Consider the following 14,019-nt stretch of genomic DNA (forward strand, 5'->3'; position numbering starts at 1 on the left):
TGTTAACAAAAGCACATCTCTAATTATTGTATCTATGATGGGTGTTTTAAAAATACCAGTTACTATATCAAATGAACCATGATAAATAAGTGAACTATTTTGCTGTCCTTAGCATATACATACGTATATTCTATCATGGTTAATAACAGTCACCTCCCCTGTATGCAGTGTTGTAAAGATTAATTAGTTAACATCTGTAAGACTCTCAGAAGATGAAATGTACAAGAGAGTTCTAAATACAGTATTATTATTGTTATTATCTTGGCTAATAATCCTGGTTTGAATATTCGCTGAGATCACAAATGTAATGAGCGTGATTAGGCGAAGTGGTCTCCTGCCTGAGAGAGTCTAACACAGGCTGTAATAGGAAAGAAGGTGGATTGTATTTCATTGATAGCAGGCTCAGGTTGGATCTGAGGAGCAGGGTTGGAGAGGGAGGGAGGAGGGAGGAGCAGAAAGGAGCCAGCGATGTGCCTGGGAGGAAGCTGAATCAGCCGGACCACACCCTCCCTCCAAAGTCTTTCTATCCTTCACTTCGATGGAGCAGCAAATATGCACCAAAAAATCCCCCAAAGAGAAAACCTATGCAAGTCCTGGGGCAGATTCAGCATAATTGAAACCAACCAGCCAGTGATACAGTATTTATGCCAGAGAAGAACCATCCGTACAAAATATTTTAACAAATGCAAATACATTTTAAAATATTACGGTGTTGAGAAGACACATGTACAGATCAACCTCAGATATCCTTAAGTCAGGATATGAACAGCAGTGAAGAAGCACTTTCTAATTCAATTGCTTTTATGAATCACACCAGTATGGGAGAGGGTTATTTATTTTTTGCCGAGAAAGAAAGGAAAGGGAAGGAAAGGAAAAGAAAGGAAGGGAAAGGAAAGGAAACTCCATGCTTTCAGAGACGAATTCTGGAGACCAACCAAGTCTCAAAAACAAACAACAATAACGTGACACAACCACCATCACCACCACAAACTTACTGCTTCTTTCTCTGTGACTGTCCATCTTCTCGAGCCGGCTGCCTGTGATCTGACTAGGGCAGGACAGACGGAGGCCTCTGGGATCCAAATCTTCAAGCAAGTTCACCACATTTTTTCTTTCAAAGCGAGGTTGTCTTGGATGGGGATTAACCCCGGGGGCTGGGAGACCTAAAGCACGCAGGAAGGGTGACGGGAACTATGCAGAGGTTGTCTCAAGCCCAGTTTGTGGCTTCTGGGGGAAAAGGAAGGGGAAAGGACCCCATTAATCTGCCAACAGGTCCTACTGCCGAAATCACTGCTGTAGCATGGCCTCCAGGACACGTGTTTATGCTGCGATTGGAGATCAGTGGTGCGATGGTGAGTGCATTTTAAGAGTTTGGGTGCAGAGGGGAAAATGTCTCCCAAAGCCACCTAAGCCAGGCTCCTGACCTGAAGCCCAGTATTTGTCACCCCCTCTCTGAGCTCAGAACTACAAAGGCTGACTGGCATTCTCCAACCCGCCCAGCTCCTTTCAAACCCACAGAGCTGTGCCAGCCTGGCCCCACCTCCCACTGCAGCAAATTCTGTAGCCCGGCTCCATGCTGCGCTGTAAGGAGCCAGATTTCCGTTTTAATTGTCCTACCTGGCCTTCCCCTCTGCCACTGCCCCTGGCTCTGGGTCCCTGGCATGGTTTCAAAGGCAGAATCGATTGCTTCCCCTCCCCCAGCATAATCTTAAACACCTCCAGTTCTCCCTTGCACACATTTATTATCCCTTTCAAAAACTAAAATGTTGTTAGGTCTCACAGTTTCTTTCATCTCTGACCACCACTCCCTCCTTTCTTTGACCTCTCTCACTCTCTTGATATTTTTGCCAGGTCAAATGACAGTTCTGTCTGATGTTAAGGACTGAAAACTGAAAGTCACCTGTGAGCATCCTCTCCACCCTTTTCTCCCCTTTCACCTATTCCATTAGGGTATCTGACCGCCCAGTTTATCTCGGGGTGTCTCCCAGTAGCTCACCTGAAAAGAACAGAAGCCAGTAGAGAGCAGGTGTGGGTATGTATTTATACATATGTTTTAATTGACCTAATTATATGAATATAGCATGGGTGGAAACAAGAACAGAAGAAAGGAGTCTGCTATAATGTGTGAATAGTTAGGGGGAAAAAGCAATGGAAGCTACTTACTATAGGAACTAATGGGAAATTATTTAATATATGTTTATATAGTCTGTATCAAGCCTCCACACTGAGCAGTTAAATCACGATACCCTCAGGTTATTGGAGGAGGTGTGTCCCATATCGTGAACAGTGACAGAGAGGGCCACGTGTTGTGCAGCTGAATAAGAAAGCCTTCCAGGATGGATTAGAAGAGGAAGACAAACCCCCTTAAGACATCTGCCTCCCTCCACCCTTGTCTGGGCTTATAGGCTAAGAACTGCTGGAGGAACTCTGCCTTCTTTCCACGAGGATTTTAAGCTTATTGTTCTCCATCCCTTAAATTTTTTTGTGCCCTTAACCTTACTGCTTGGGTATTTATTGTTTTAATGTTGCCATTCCATTCTCCGTGGCTCCCCTAATAGCGATCATTGAGGGTCCTCTATGTGACAGGCACTTACAGATAATTGCTATCTCACTTAATCCTCAAAACATCCTTTAAAGCCATCGTCAAAGTTTTACGGATACAGAGAATAAGGTTCAGAATAGCTCGGACCATCTAGCTAGTGAGTGACCCTGCTAGGATTTGAACTCAGGTCTCTGAACCCAGGTCACCCTTTCTGCATCATTTACTCTTTGATTCTTTCTCAGTGTGGATGACACTTTCTGCGTTAAGTCCCCTCAAACTTAGTTTCTCTGCCTATGTATTTTCCACAGTACCCTCTACTTAGTCTCTTAGCATTTATTCCTGCTTTTCATTCAGTTCATTTTCCAATAAATATCTGCTGAGTGCTTAAATATGTGTCAGGCACTGTGCTTGGCAGTGTCATTTATAGGAAATTTTGCTATCAAATCAGCATTGCCAATTTACTATGCTATCTCCATCTCTGGGTGCTAAGAGGAAGGGGAGTGGGAAGGACTGTGGTGTGGCCCCTTTTGTGTCCCCAGCATCTGGCACACTGGGGGAGCTCATGAAAAGAGTTTTTGAATAAACTTTGGTAATGTGTTTTAGACTGTAACCTATTGAAAGAGCAGTGTCCATGTCTAAATAACCCTTGGAATAATTCTTAGTAAAATGCCACATACAAGTAGCATTTAATAGATGGTGAATTGCAGCCTTAATGTCTAAGACTGTACTCTGACTGAGGTCCCACCTACAGCATGTTCATTTGTGTTTCTGGAAGGTAGCAAATTGTTTTCTTTGATTCGTTCTAAAAGTTCTGAAGTCACAGCTCCTGTCTGAAAGCAGACGAACTCTGCCTGAACTGTCACTGATCTGTGGATTAGGAGGCCATGTCAAGTGATAAAGTGTCCGGGATGACGTGGCTGTGAAGGGCTATTCTGAGCTACAGGCGAGGAAGGAGATCTCTTACACTTTCAAGAGTGTGGGTGAGTCTGGATCCGAGGTCAGCCACACAGCTCTGTTGCCCTCCTTTCAGAACAAGATGCTGAGAAGCCAGAAATGGTTCATGACCATATGACCTAAATGACGCAAGGATTTCATAACATGCATTCTAAAGAAAGATTAGACACTGCTTTATCTCGCCTAAGGGAAGAATATGTAAGTATGTATAACTGGTATGTGTGGCAGGCTAGATTCTATCCTAGCTTCCTCGGAGGGGTCCTGTCTCTGCATAGAGGGGGGCAAGGGGAACATGCCCATATTCATTCTGTTCATCTGCAAGCATTGATGAACAAGCAGAGTTTTGATATCACTGATTCGGATACAACTATGTGACCACCTTCACTAGGCTGGGGTCGTTTCCATTATATCAATCCAGAACAGAACAGTTTCTCGAGGTGCATCCTTGGTGGCTTGGTGGCATTCCTCAAGAGACAGCTTGATGGGGAACCAGGCTTCTTCTACTCCAGCCCCTAAACTCTAAGTGTACTTTAAATGTGAACTGTCTAAATTCCTTCAGCAAGAGGACCTCACTAATTGACAAAAATGTTACCTACTAATCATCATAGTAAGATAAGGCAGAGGGAAGCTTACTTTTGTACTGTTTGGTCAGCAAAATCTCTTTTCCCATAGCAATGAGACTTTGGACCAGTAGGGAGCAGTGTTTAGTATAGGCAATCTGTAGCTCAAATGATCTCAAAAGGAATGGTAGATTTTTCTACCCCAAATTCACACAAGGCCCAAGGGTGAAGCTAAATAGACTAATGTTTGGATTTTTGCCTAGTTAAAAAAAAAGTTTTTGAGGATATTAGGGGAAATCAATAGTCCAATAGTCATTCAGTATATACACTTAATATTTATGGATAGGAATATAAAAATAACTGTGTTGCCTTATATTTCACTGGTTAGGTTTCAGAGGACTTGTCCTGGCTCCCCACATAACCCAACAGAAGGCTGGAGATTATCTGATGAACTATGTGGTTGATGAAACTCTCTGGAAGGTAATCTATGGTCCACTACCTTGGGCCTGACTTTCCCAGTTTGTGGGAAATAAATTTCAATAGCCTTTGGGGTCTAGAAAGGCAAACGAGAAAAGTGTCCACTCCTGCATAATAGCAAGTACAGTGACAGAGTCAAGATTCCCTCAAAAAGTGAGATGCCTGTTACCTGCTAAGACTGGGTCTGACATTATAACATCATCATTCTTGGCTGAAGGGTGTGATCTAAGAGCCAAGTTCTATTTTGGCCTAGGTTCCCTGGTATTCAGTTGTTAGACTTAAGCTGGCAAACAAAGAGGCATAATTCCACCCCTAGGACTTTGGAAGATTGTGATTGCTAGGCCAAGATGATGATATGCAACTGAACATACAGGCCAGGGACTCAGCCTGGGGTTGCTTGTGTATCTCTTGAAACTGCTACAAAGCCTGGAAGTTAAAAGGGAAAGGAGAGAGGTGGGGGGAGGGGAAGGCTTTGGAAACCCACAATATTCTCATCTCCAATCCACTCATTGATGCCCTGGTCCCTAGAGCAAATGAATGATCATTAGAAGACCAGGCCCTTATTATATTCCTCACCGTCTCTGGATCTCCAAGTACTTTTCAATATATAACCAGAGAGAGAGACAGGAGAGGGACCCAGCATTAAGGAGAGATTTGGGTTACAATTCAGATATCAGTATTTCCAGTCAAACTTCAGACACTGACTTTCTTTTTTCATGAATTTTTATAAAGTCAAGACACATTCTTTAATTTTTCACTTCTCAGACTTCTTAGGGTTGTATTTTTTTTTCATTTTGTTTTGTTTTGTTTTGTTTTGAACTCTTCAGGTTCTAAAGGGTCAGAATAAGGAGAAGGGGAAGCAAATATTTTCATATCATTATTCCCATTTCACATCTGGGGAAACTGAGGCAATTAGTGGCTAAGTACTTTTCCCAAGAAAATTGTGATAGCACCAAGAATAGAATCCAGGTCTCTCAACCCAGCCGTAGTGGGGAGAAATGAACTAATCTGTATGAACTGCCTTGCGTTCATTCAGGGAGTGGGTCCGTGTAATTCCAAGGTTCGGTTAATAACAATTCTATCCAGTGCCTCTTGGTTCCCCCAACGAATGACAGCACAGAAAGGAAGAGTTTCCGAAAGACGTGATTAAATTTACTTGAGTATCTGTAAAACAATAAGCATTTCAAAAGTGCTGAGCATTCAGAACTAATGAAAAGAATACAGAAATAAATTTGGGGCATACTTTGGGGACTAAAGTGCAGCAATGGGATCGGAATTCCTGCCGAGAGTAAAACCAAGAGCGACGATTAGGGAGCATTCTGGGGAGAAGCCGAGGAATATGTTAAAGGTGGAAACTGCTACCTCTGAGGTTTTAAATTTGGCACACTCAACACTTCTCAAGGAGTCTCTCCATGCTACAAATAGAATTGACATGCACACCACAGAGAACTATGCCAAAGGGAGCCAGGCTTGCCTTCCGGGGCCTGGTGCTTCACCCTCCATGAACGTTGAGCTGCCTGCTCCAATCCGGGGTGGCTTGAAGCAAACCCACTGTAGCTTGCAACTAACTTGCCCTCCCAAGTGAGGGAGAGTTAAGTACACGTTATCAGCATTCTTACATCTTCAGAGACTCACTGCAATAAGATGACTGCCAATCCTAAATTTGGTTTGCTCAGTGTCTGTGGGCCTATACACTTAGGTTTGCATGATACTGAACATGCACTGAATGAAAACAGGAGAAGGGTTGTGCTGAATTTGATTCTATGGATGCCTGGCATGTAATAGGTGCTTCACAAATCACTGTTCAACCCGGGCTTTTCTGGGAATTTTAATACAATCTTTATAATCTACGGTCATACTGTTACGGAACATGGACCACTCAACTGATTATACCCAGACAAGAAGTCTTTAATTGATGATTTTCCTTTCCTGCCATGAGCTACATTAATTACTCAAAATAAATAACTAAAAATGTATGGCAAATTGGGAAAAGTTCTAAGGTTACGAAGGAGGAAGGTACTTTGACAATGAAACAAAAATACTAGGTCACCTAAAAAAATCTGCCTGGTGTTCAGATTCTGTTTAAAACGTAAGGGTGTTTTGGGTGTTTCGAGTCAACACCTAGGTGTCTATTTGTCAATGTCTTTTGCGAAACAAAGCAGACAGAGAACACGTTAAAAAGCCAAACTACCAATTTACATATGTATAAGTCTCTAGGCCCTGATGACTTGCTTTCCACAGTGCAGTAAGAATTGATTGAAGTCCGTGCCTGGAAACCAGCTTTGTTCAGAGAACTCATGGAGAATCTGTGGGTGAGGTACCTAAAGACAGGGAGAGATTACTCTGGAAAATATCAGGGAATAAAATTATCTCCTCTGCCCTGAAGAGGAAAGGAACAGGGGAATAAAGGCAGAAAAATTATCACCCAATCTGTAGGGCTTTCCCTGACTCCTGTGGTATCTGTCAAATCTTTTTCCTCAAGCCGCCTCAGCACTGTGAGCCTTCCATACACGGAACTTGTCGCACTGTGTTCATAATTAAGATGTTGTAGTTACATTCTTCTGCCTCTCCAGCCCATGGCACATGGACTAGCACACAGGAAACTCTCACTAACCGTTGAATATAAAATGAATAAAGTCAACCTGGAGATAACATATAAGAGCCATAAGATAGAATGCAAATGAAAGCACATCAAAAATAAACACTGGGAAGTGGGAGTTCGTTTCGATCCAGATTCCGAGCTGGGTCTTACGGGACAGGAAGGAGCCAAGAGGCTTGGCAGCCAAGATTCCTCCATCCTCCATGAAGATGCTGAAGACCTGCCAGCTGCGTTATACACACCGATTTGGAATTGGGCCCTGGGGAAAACCAAGTGTTACATATCTTTGTCCAGTCCACTTACTTAATCTTTAGGTTCTATTTCTGTTATAATGGTCCCAAGACATATGCACCAATGGAAAGAAGACAGAACTGAAAGTTAAGAGGCCTGGGTTCTCCATTTGGCTCTATCTCAATGACCTTAAATAAGACATTTCACCTCTGTATATAAATATAAAATATACAGCGAGAGGACTGGACTAGTTGAGCTCTCAGGTTCCCTCCAGGGAAATTCTAGGATTACATAGTTCCTCCTCTGCTTAAATTCCATTCTCTTTCAAGAATATTTTCTTAACAGTTATGATATAGATGGAATTTGGATTCAGAAAATAGAGAGAGATTCTTAGCTGATGTTTTAAAAAAAATCTAGTCTGAATATACAAAAACTAAGAAGAAAAACGTTAAGAATCTCAGCCTGAAATACCTGGGTGGAATTAATCATAGCAGTTTGGGGCATGGAAAGACGGCTCCCCAATTAGTCATTTCTAAGAGTGGAACAAAGAAATTTTGACAAGATTCTCAGGCAGTAAGAAAGTAAGTTGTTGGGAAGGGGCTAGGATTATTCATCTCATGTCATATAAGGGGAAATGGATGTCCAAAAAGGAATATATAAGGCACTAACTATTACACTGTGAAGATGAAGTCAGACCTGATGCTCAGGTCTCCTGACTCCCACCCAATTATGTTGTCCTAATTTGTCAATGAAGAAGTCACCACTGCTCCCAATGAACATATAAACATGGTGCCAAGGCCCAGTGAAACTGAGTGATCCCCTGGCCAACTACTCTCAGGATCCCTGTTGAAGTCACGTTTGCTAAAAATTTCTGTAATGTTCATCACTAGAAAAAGTGACTACATTAATGACCCACGAGATGCGTTAGAAGATTTCTTACAGCCAAAGACGCTTTACCTGGCCTAAGGTTGGGAAATCTGGTTTCCATTCTTTAATTTGTCACTTGAGGCCTTTGAACACCAATTTCCTTCTCTGGGATTAAAATACAAGAGAAACGTAGAAAATATAAAATGATTCCAGATCAATATATCTGAAATAGCATTAGAAGAATTTTTGTTTGGTATTGCTAATTATTTATCTAAAGAAATTACTCTTATCTACTTTTAAAATGTACGTGTGTATGCATGTATATGTATTTATATATATACACACAGAGACACACACATGCATACAACATTCTTTTAAAAATTTCTATATGTGTGTTTGTGCATATATATATATATATATATATATATATATATATATATATATATCTCTTTCAGTCTAGTTGGGAAATCTGTTTTGAAATCAACTGCTGCCCTCTCCTTGGACTTGATATATAGCCAAGCAAGCCATTCTCGATTAACACAGCTCCCTCCCGGGAAAAGTCACAGAATAACTTTATTGATTTCCCTTTACCCTCCTCCACATTTCTCTGCTGAAATGTTGTCTTAACTCTTGAATGTACAGGCAAAAGGAAAAGAAAATAAAAATGAAGAGATTTGTTGATTTTCTTATATTTTTCTAAAATTTTTTTTAATCATAGAGTATGTTTTTTGAGGGGAATCTCTGCAATAAAGAAAGGAGAGAATAAAATGTTTCCCAAGGTTTTTATGCAACAGATTTCTTTTTGTTGAAACCTCTGCTATACATGCAATGCTGGATTCAGTACTACATAAACCAATTCTTCTCTTCACTTCCTTATGACTTGGCCAGCCATATTTGAAAACTGCCAAGACTTCTTGGCAAACAGCCCCCTACCTCCACCCTCCCAATGTTTCCGGGAGCATACCCAATCACAGAAATTAGGGGAGGTACCTCAAAAGATCCCAGAAAAGATTTATTTTTCTAAATGCACAAAGTGCTTTGCTTAAAAAGGTGCCAGGATCTGTGACACAATTTAGGAGCTTCTCTGATGGAAATTTAGAAATTAAAATGGAAAGCCCTCCAGGAAGAGTTTTTCTGCCTCAACCTCTTATAATGACTGGGTTAGGAGAATGCAGTGCTTCACTAATTCTCCTTACAGCTTCTGAGCTGCCATAGGAGCTTGGTTTTGATGGCGGGGTTGACTGAGGGTGGGGGCAGGCGTGGGGTCAGGATAGGGGGAAGAAGTAGAGAAGAGGGACATTGAAGTGTCTTGAAGTAAAGCTCAAAAATGATCATTTTCTTCCCCTTTTCCCCACAGATTTAGCTCCATTTGCTCTAACAACTGGACTCATAAAAGACTAGAGGAATTTCTGTTTCCTTTAGTTTTCTTTTTTATCATCTACAGCTAAAGGCAGGAAAGGATTGACTTATTTACAACGCAATCACAATCTGATTCTTCACTTTAAGCAAATAAAGATGCCTAGTGAAATAAATGGGTTTGTTATTTAAAATTGAAAGCTTATGTGAACTACCACTTAGAAACAAGCTTAAGAAAATTACAGAAAGAAAATGAAACCCTTGTGACTGAACAAGGTTAATATGATGCCCGATGCTGAGTGTACAATTTCGTAGAGCAATTATTAACAATCTGACAAATACCTACTTCCCTGTACAAATACAATACACTCAAAACCACAAAAGGACAGTGAGGCACTGTGCGGCCCTGAGGTTTAATCACAGAACTTTTTATTTTTTATTTTTTGAGCAAAATAACTTTTTTCCATGATTTTGCAAGTTTACTTTTAATTAAATGCCATTTTATTTTTAACCAGCTAGCATTTCTTTTTTCATTTTTTTTCTCTGCACACGTTTAACCCAATGATAGTGATTTGGAAGAGTTACTGGTGAAAGTGGGCAGGAAAGCACGCTAAGAATTGGGTCATCCTTTTGAAATCAAGTACACTTCTCCGTGCAGCATGAAGAATGAGGAACATTTTTCCTAAAATCTTGGTTTATCTGTTCCAACTCATTCTTTTCCAGAGGGCCTCAGCAGGGAACTACCTAGCCATGCAATTCATATCCTGGTAAAATGGAAGATCTTTAGAGCGCATTTCCAGGAACAGCCCCTTTTTATTGCAGAGAAGACAAGACTCTACTTTGTAAGAGGAAACACTGTTTCCTAAGGCAATAAAGGTCCTTTGTTGGAACCAGCTACAGGGCAAGAATGTCCATTCCACCTCTGGATAAATGGAGCTGCCAGGGGCTCGTCTTATCCAGGTAGTGCATAGCACACGTGCAGCCCCTAGGAGCGAATAAAATGGTCTTTCTTGGCCTTCCATGGCACCCAGATGGAATGCAACACAGTCATCAGAAACTGAAGTTATCATGTAAGAAATTTCAGAATGTAAGATCCATCTGTCCTTTTGTTCATCCCATTCAGTCAGCAAGTTTTTATAAGGCAGCTATCGGATGGACTGTACTCTGCCTCAACACAGTATTCGGTGGGAAGAAAAAGTGGTTAAATCCCGCCCTTCCTTTCTTCCCAGCTCCTGAACTTCCTGGTGTTTCTCTTACTCTTGAGTGGCTACTCAGAAGAATCCTCAACTGAAAACGACTTACAACGGGTCACATTTTTAGTCCATCCTCTTCCCTCATATTTCTATGCAGAATATCACTTGACTCAGGCTTGCAAGAATGAATTAATGTTGATAGTCTCAACAATTTCCCACTCTCAACAGGTTTGATGCCCAGACCACAAAGAGGCCATATCTAGTGACCAAAAGTGGGAAAGATCTCAGTCTTGATTTCAGAGGCTTAAAAGGCAGGGGTGCTTTTAGATTTTTTCTCCTAATGTGAACAGCCCTAAGAGAACTTGTTTCATTTCTTAACTGGAAAGAACCTAGAGCTGTGGATGCCTAAGAGCATCGTTACCACCAAGCTAGAATTCCAAGAGAGAGAATTGGTCCAGCTCCCTTGTCTGGTGCTCATCATCCATGAAAGTGTCACCCTCACCATGGCCAACCACAGGGAATGGCCAGGGTGAAATAAGTCCTCTCTTCAATGATTTGTTGCAAACCATTTCCCTGGAGAAGCAGTAAGTTCCTAACCACAGTATTGTATGCAAATAAAGTGCTAGTACTTTTTGTTTTTCACATAGGGAAGACCTCAGAAACAACTTGTTTCAATTGATAGCCTGGAATCATAGAAAAACTTTAAGCTGCCCTCCCTTCTGCAGTCTTTGATTAAGAAGTATTGGTAAAATGGCACGATGGGCACAATTCTAATTGGGAAAATCCTGGTTATCACAGGTACCCCAGAAATAGGTGACATACAGAACACTATTGAGGTGAGAGAGAAAAGAGACTAAAAGTAGAAGCTTCTTAGCAGCAGACAACCTACACAGTTGGATCCAATGCTTCATATATCCTGTATCAAGGTACAATGAAAAGGGATGTGCCTTGCACAAATTAACCCACAAACCTTTGAAAACAGGATCAGTATGCAAGATACACAGAGGTAGGATCAGCTGTAAGGAAAGATCCTCTTCTTTCTCACCAAGCCATGGAGATTGCTTGAGTTGCCATGGTCTTGGCATTTTGATTTCCCTTAAGCTCTTCTGGATAAGAACTCTGAACCAATGATGCCCAAAAAATAAATAACCACAACCAGAAATGTGGCATCTGATACCCCCAAAAGAGTGACAGGTTTGTGTACAAAAGGCTGATGAAGAACAGTGGCAAGACAACAGGGAGTTATGAAGCATACTTTGAGATAAATCTGTTTTGAGTCTTCTATGCTGTTTCTGTATATTTCATGCCAGAGGCTGAACAAGTATCAAGGGAATTCTTTGGAACTTTCCAAAACTTACAGAGATCCCAACACTCACTTATGTTCTACTCTAGCAAAGTTTAAAGGTAATTTGGGAAATTCAATCAAGTGTCTTGCAGAAATCTCAATGGAAAAAAACACAAATGAAACCAAGAAAATTGCAATGAGATCATTCCGATTTGGGTTTGAACCCAGACCCGCCACTTAATAACTCTGAGAACCTGGACAGAGTACTTAAGCTTTCTGAACCTCAGCCTCCTGATCTGTAAAATGGGGATAATAATATCTTCTATGTCTAATTATTTTGAGGATTAAACAAGATAAGGAATATAAGTTGTTTAGCACAATGTCTGGCACATAGCAAGCACTCAGTGATGTTAGTTTGCTTTTTTCCCTCCCTTTATTGATGCATGCCTTCTGGATTTCCATTTAACTTCTCTGAGTTCACAGAATACTGATTTTATGTACCATTTGGCAAGTCTACTCAATTTAATAGTTTTTAAATTATTCTAAATTAAGATATAGATGGAAAGTGAACATTGCAAAATACATGTCATTTTTCCTCAAAAGGCTCATAATCTATTGAGGAAGTCAGACACATGCCTGTGTAACTATAAACTAGACAATAAGTGTAATAATTTGGTTATTTAAACATTTTTAGAGGGTATCTACAAGGTGCCACAGATTCCACAGATATGAAGAATGCAATTGCTGATTTGAGGGCCCTTATTTTAGTTCAGGAAGAGACCTATGGACAACTGACCTCAAAGAAGGTGAAAAGTACAATCGATACCAGGTTAAGTAGTGGTATAAAGGATGAGAAATCACCTCTGCTGAAGGTATACAGGAAGGTTTCACAGAGTAAAAGATATTTAGGCTATATAAAAATAAGTAGGTCAGTAACTTAGATAAAATGGACAAATTCCTTGAAAAATATGACTTACTAAAACTGACACAGATGAAACAGAATCTGAATAGCCCTATATCTATTAGAGCAATAAAATTCATTATATAAACCTTCCCACAAAGAAAATTCCAGGTTTAAATGGTTTCATTTGTGATTTTTAATCTAATATTCAAGAGAGAAATAACATCAACCTTACAGAGATGTTTCAGAAAATAGAGAAGAGAAGAATACTTCCCAACTAATGTTTTCCAATTCCATACAAATAAATCACATGACAATTGCAGACCAATATCATGCATGACCACTGGTAAAAAATCCTCACAAAATCTTAACAAATCAAATGTAACATATAAAAAGAACAAAACATCATGATTAATTAGGGTTTAGCCCAGGAATATAAGCTGGGTTTTATATTAAAAATCAATCAAAAAGAGAAAAAAAACAGAAACAAAAGAGAAAAATAAATATATTTTTCCATATTAATAGAATAAATGGGAAAAGGCATATCTTTTTTTAAATTAAATTTAGTTTTATTGAGATATATTCACATACCATACAATCATCCATGGTCCACAATCAACTGTTCATAGCACCATCATACAGTTACGCATTCATCACCATAATCCACTTCCAAACATCCTCCTTACACCAGAAAGAATCAGAACAAGAATAAAAAATAAAAGTAAAAAAGAACACCCAAATCATCCCCCCATCCCACCCTATTTTTCATTTGTTTTTGTCCCCATTTTTCTACTCATCCACCCATACACTGGACAAAGGGAGTGCAATCCACCAGGTTTTCACAATCACATTGTCACCCTTTGTAATCTACATTGTTATACGATCGTCTTCAAGAGTCAAGGCTGCTGGGTTGGAGTCTGATAGTTTCAGGTATTTACTTCTAGCTATTCCAATACGTCAAAACCTAAAGAGGGTTATCTATATAGTGTGCAAGAATGTCCTGCGTTGCCAGGGAGATTTACACCCCTGGGAGTCAGGTCCCATGTGGGGGGAG

The 14,019-nt window shown here is 40.4% G+C and overlaps 1 long non-coding RNA gene across 1 annotated transcript in view; it reads left to right on the forward strand.

Moving 5' to 3' along the window:
- Positions 1-467: 467 nt before the first annotated feature.
- The window catches only part of LOC119538634, a 28,131-nt gene continuing 14,579 nt past the window's right edge, over positions 468-14,019 (forward strand). The window contains exons 1-4 of the long non-coding RNA XR_005217600.1: positions 468-1,352; positions 1,950-2,032; positions 3,573-3,694; positions 4,445-4,536. This is a non-coding gene — a long non-coding RNA (uncharacterized LOC119538634). The remainder of the gene's footprint in view (positions 1,353-1,949; positions 2,033-3,572; positions 3,695-4,444; positions 4,537-14,019) is intronic.

This window comes from Choloepus didactylus, chromosome 6 (genome assembly GCF_015220235.1).
Source record: "Choloepus didactylus isolate mChoDid1 chromosome 6, mChoDid1.pri, whole genome shotgun sequence".
NCBI classification, from domain to species: Eukaryota; Metazoa; Chordata; class Mammalia; order Pilosa; family Megalonychidae; genus Choloepus; species Choloepus didactylus.